We start from the raw sequence: 5583 nt of genomic DNA, 5'->3' as shown, positions 1-5583 counted from the left end.
AGCTTGAAGGGGCTCGAGACCCCATATGTACAACAATGCCAAGCAACCAGAGCTTCCAGGGACTAAGCCACTACCTAAAGACTATACATGGACTGACCCTGGACTCTGACCTCATAGGTAGCAATGAATATTCTAGTAAGAGCACCAGTGGAAGGGGAAGCCCTAGGTCCTGCTAAGACTGAACCCCCAGTGAACTAGATTGTTGGGGGGAGGGCGGCAATGGGGGGAGGGTTGGGAGGGGAACACCCATAAAGAAGGGGGGGAGGGGGATGTTTGCCCGGAAACCGGGAAAGGGAATAACACTCGAAATGTATATAAGAAATACTCAAGTTAATAAAAAAAATAAAAAAGAAAAAAGAAAAAGGCTCTTTTGCAGAAAGCAGTTTATTATATGTTAGCTCAGACTCCTGGGTGCCCCCCCTTAAAGACCACCCCAATACAGTGGAGTAGAGTTTTTTTTTTTTTTTTTTTTTTTTTTTTTTTTTTTTTGGTTCTTTTTTTCGGAGCTGGGGACCGAACCCAGGGCCTTGCGCTTCCCAGGCAAGCGCTCTACCACTGAGCTAAATCCCCAACCCCTAGAGTTTTTATATAATGTTGAATTCTTTGTCTCTCATATAGAATAGCCTACATTCTGACTGGGCATTTTAAAATACTGGGGAGCAAGGCTAAAGGGGCTAGAATGATGAAGGCGGGGTGGGAGGAAAGAGTTACAGGAGATGTGTGGTAACATTGCCCTCACTTAAGATGCTGACCAGCCTGGGTGGCTGTTTCCTGTTTTTTCCCCCACTCACCTACACCCAATGCTCAGGGAGCTGTGGCATGAGAATCACAGGTTTGAATCCGGCAGGGTTACATAGCAAGTATCGCTGTCAAAAAGCCAGAAACAAAACAACAACAAAACCCCCTGCAATTCCCGCTGCCAAATGCCTATGTTCTGGCAACAGGCCTTCTCTAGCCTTACAGTTTGCTAAGTTATTTGTCCAGCCCTTTATTGACAGAATGGGACCTGGGTTGGTTTCTTTTGAGAACTGTAATTCGGGTAGGCTGTTGGCAGTACCATGGTGAAACGTATTGCAGTCACATAGATGTAATTTGTGGCTTCACTTACTAGCTGACCAATTTGGAGCAAATCCCAGAGTCTCAGAATCAGTTTTTAATCTAGCTAGACCCCAGGTTTGTGGGAACTGGCAGTAGGCAGGGAGCACATTATAAGATGTGTGAGTGCTTAATAAATATAAACAAACTAACAGCAGTGAGTCCCAGGAACTCTGGCTCCCCACTGGGCCACTGATGATGTCGTGCTTGTAAGCAGAGGTACAAACTACCCTTCGGCTTTGTTGCTTGTCCTAATATCCTCCTACTAAATTGGGGTCCAGTCCAGGAGCACATGTCCTATTTAGTTGTCATGTTTACTTAGTCATCTTTAATCTGGGACACATGACTGCTTTTGAAAACTGGCAAGTTATTTTATAGAGTGCTTTCAGTTTGGGTTTGATGTTTGCTCATGGTTAATTGGAAGTCATGGGGCTGGAGAAATGGGAAAGGTGCTTGCTGCCAAGCCTGTCCCCTGAGAGTCCATGCGATCCATATTGTGATAGGTGAGAACTGACTCCTATAGGTTGTCCTCTAACTGTTGTAGAAATTACTTAATCTCAACCCTGGGGGGTTTCTACCCTGCTTTTGACCATTTAGTTCCTGGATAAAAGATACACACAAGTTTTATGTTTACAATAAGCCTTAAACAGCACAAGAGCTGGGCAGATACCTACCCTCTATGCTATTAGAATCCATGTTTTTATTGATAATCCCAAGTTATGATTATGTTTCATCTGGGCTGCTCTTAACTGCAATTGACCAGCCCTCAGGGCTACGTTTTTATGGCTCACCTAACCCATGGCGGCTTCTCTTCCTCCTCTTTCACCTTCTTCTCCTTGGGGTTCTCCTCTGACCCCAAAGCCCAGGAAACCTACACCCCAACTATGTCTCTTCTGCCAAGCTTTTGGCTGTTGGCATCTTTACATTCAGAAATAACTTGGGGGCAGGGTCACAGGGCTATGTGCAGATTCCAAGTCTTGGGGGCCCATACATAGCATTACAATAGACAGCAAAACCAAACCTCAACATCTGACTGCCAGTCATGTGCCATGGCTTGCATACCCTCCCTCATCTATACACAAATTTTAAAGAATGTAATGTAGGCGCCGGCACCGACACAGTACCGAGAATCGGGCGAAAGCCTGCGGGATTAAAGAAACACTCACACACAGGTTATTCGTGTCAAGCCGGGAGAGGAAGAGAGAGACTCCTGTAGCTTTATTCTTTAATATTTAGACCAAACACCATTTTTACTTTTCTAGCTATGATTTTAAGAGAAGCACCTTGTCACCTGCTAAGTCTAATAATAAGTCAGGGATTTTTCTAAGAGAAACAACCATCAGCTCCCGCACCACAGAAGCTGAGGAGCTGCTGGCGCCTTTAAGATCAGCTCCTGTAAAAAAAAAAAAACAAAAAAAAACAAAAAAAAAACAAAAAACAAAACAAAACAAAAAAAAAAAACAAAAACAAAAACAAAAGGGGTTGGGGATTTAGCTCAGTGGTAGAGCACTTGCCTAGCAAGCACAAGGCCCTGGGTTCGGTCCCCAGCTCCTGGAAAAAAAAAAAAGAAAAGATCAGCTCCTGTAGACGCTCCGCCCCCAGGCAGCTTCTCCAGCTGACCTAGGCTCCTAGCTACAGGTACAGGGCTCCAAAGGCCGATTGAAACTGCTTTTTATTCAGTGTAAGAAAAAAAAAAAGACTAATATTTAGCTTCCTTTCCCAGTTCAAGAATTTTCTCCCTGTTTGGGGGTGGTGTGAACAGTGTACATCCCTGTCATGAGGTCCCAATAACAAAGCCAAGTTTGATTCCACCAAAGTTCACCCTTGAGAATCAACGAGTCTATTGGATTTATTAAAAAAAAAAAAAAACAACCGTCCAGGGATTACCTCCAAGAGCATGGTTGACCCCAAAGTAGTCCCATTGGAAAAGTCTTCAGCCAGCATGGAGGTGGAAGATGGCTTCCCCAAAGCTGCTTACATGGAGCCCCCCTTCACCTAGTCTTCCTCAGTCTATGAACCCTGGTGAATCCCCAAGCCCACATGCAATTAGAAAGAATTGCATATAACTGACAGGTGGGGTAGGGGTTTAAGGTGGCTGGATACTCAAGTGACAGTGACATGAACTGCTCCATCTCTTTCTATGAGTGAGTATCAGCAGCCAGCACCCCAGGTGTGAGGGTCCTTTGCAGGCAGACATAGTTGGTCTTATGAAGGTGGTGGCTGTTTGGCTCAGAGGACAGTGCTGTGCAGGATCTGGTTTTAAAAACCATACCTTCGGCTACTCACTGGGACATCAGTATCCATCACTGATTTTTGCCTAACACTTCTATGATGTTTGCCAAGTTTCCATATATTAATTTTAATTGTATAAAAAAGAACTTTCCCTTCTCCATTAGCTAATTTCAGTCTTCATATTGGTATGGTCTCAGGAAACCTGTTTTGGTCTCTTCATTGGACTCATTACCGACACTTATTTTGTTATTTGTCTAAGATTATAGACCAGCAGGGCCCCTCCTATGGTTCATGTGTCCTTCTGCCCATCATATTTTAAGCATTTTACTTTCTGGTACTACATATTTTGTGGACTGAAATTTTATTGAAAGAAATTTTTTTCATATACTGTATTCTAATCATAGTTTCCCCTCTTTGGAAAAGAAACAGGCAAAAAAACCTCAGAATTTAAAACCAACACACACACATATATACACACACGCACCACACCATACCTAACACCACACACAACATAGCACATACACACATACCCGAAAGCAAAGCCCATAAAAACCATAACATCGGGGCTGGAGAGATGGCTCAGTGGTTAAGAGCACCCGACTGCTCTTCCAGAGGTCATGAGTTCAATTCCCAGCAACCACATGGTGGCTCACAACCATCTGTAAAGAGATCTGATGCCCCCTTCTGGTGTATCTGAAGACAGCTACAGTGTACTTATATATATAATAAATAAAATAAAAAAAACCATAACATCATAAAATACTGGATATATTAACCACACTTAAGGGTAGGCCCCATGCTTATCAGTAGATGGTCAACACAACACAAACAATGGTATTTGTGTAGACTTTTTGTCTCATATCTCCCATGCTAGTCTCCCCCATCTCTGAATAACTATATATTCTCTTTCCCACTCTGGGAGATCCCACCTCCCCCAGTCCCTTACTCCCCCAGTCCCTTACTCTCCCAGTCCCTTGCTCTGTATCTAACCTCAGTGGTTACATGGATTGTAGCATGCCTTCTGAAAGTGTAAGAGCTAACATCCACATATAAAGGAAAACATAGTAATTGTCTCTTTTGGGTCTAGGTTACCTTACTCAAGACAGGTTTTTCTAGTTCTACCTACGTACTGGCTGGTTTTGTGTTTCAACTTGACACAAGCTAGAGTTTTCACAGAGAAGGGAGCCTCCCTTGAGGAAATGCCTCCACTAGACTCAGCTGTAAAGCATTTTCTCAATTAGTGATCAGTGGGGGAGAGCCCAGCCCATAGTGGGTGGTGCCGTCCCTGGGCTGGTGGTTCTGGGTTCTATAAGAGAGCAAGCTGAGCAAGCCAGGGGAAGCAAGCCAGTAAGAAACATCCCTCCATGGCCTCTGCATCAGCTCCTGTTTCCTGACCTGCTTGAGTTCCAGTCCTGACTTCCTTTGTTGAGGAACAGCAATGTGGAAGTGTAAGCTGAATAAACCCTTTCCTCCCCAACTTGCTTCTTGGTCATGATGTTTATGCAGGAATAAAAACCCTAAGACCTGGGGTTGGGGATTTAGCTCAGTGGTAGAGCGCTTGCCTAGCGAGCGCAAGGCCCTGGGTTCGGTCCCCAGCTCTGAAAAAAAAAACAAAAAAACAAAAAACAAAACCCTAAGACCTGAGATTTACCTGAGATTTTCAATAATTTTTAAAATAGCTGATTAGTATTCCATTGTGTAAATGCACCACATTTTCATTATCCATTTATAAAAATGGCCATTTTTCTATATTATTCATGGACATCTAGGATGTTTCCAGTTTGTGGCTATTAGGAGTAGGGCAGCGATGAACACGGATAAGCAAGTGGCTCGCTCTAGTAGGATCTAGAGTCTCGGCATATGCCCAACTGTGGTATAACTAGATATTGAGGTAGATCAACTCCCATCTTCGTGAGGAACCACCATCTTCTAGAGGCTGTACAAGTCTGCGTTCCTACCAGCAGTGGATGAGTGTCCCCTTACTCCATATTCCCAAGCATGAGCTGTGGCCATTCTGACAGGTATACGATAGAATCTCAAAGCTGTATTGATTTGCAGTTCCCTGATGGCTAAGGATGCTAAATATTTCTTTGTTTCTCAGCCAGTTGAGTTGCCTCTTTTGAAAACCCATTGCTTAAGTCTGTACCCCACTATTTAACTGGGTTACTGTGTTCTTGATGTCCAGTTTGTTTCTATGTTTTTGACACCAACCCTCTACGGACTGTATAATTAGTAGAGATCTTTTCCCATTCTGTA

This window comes from Rattus norvegicus, chromosome X (assembly GCF_036323735.1).
Source record: "Rattus norvegicus strain BN/NHsdMcwi chromosome X, GRCr8, whole genome shotgun sequence".
Classification (NCBI taxonomy): Eukaryota; Metazoa; Chordata; class Mammalia; order Rodentia; family Muridae; genus Rattus; species Rattus norvegicus.
Note: the sequence above shows the minus strand (reverse complement) of the source record.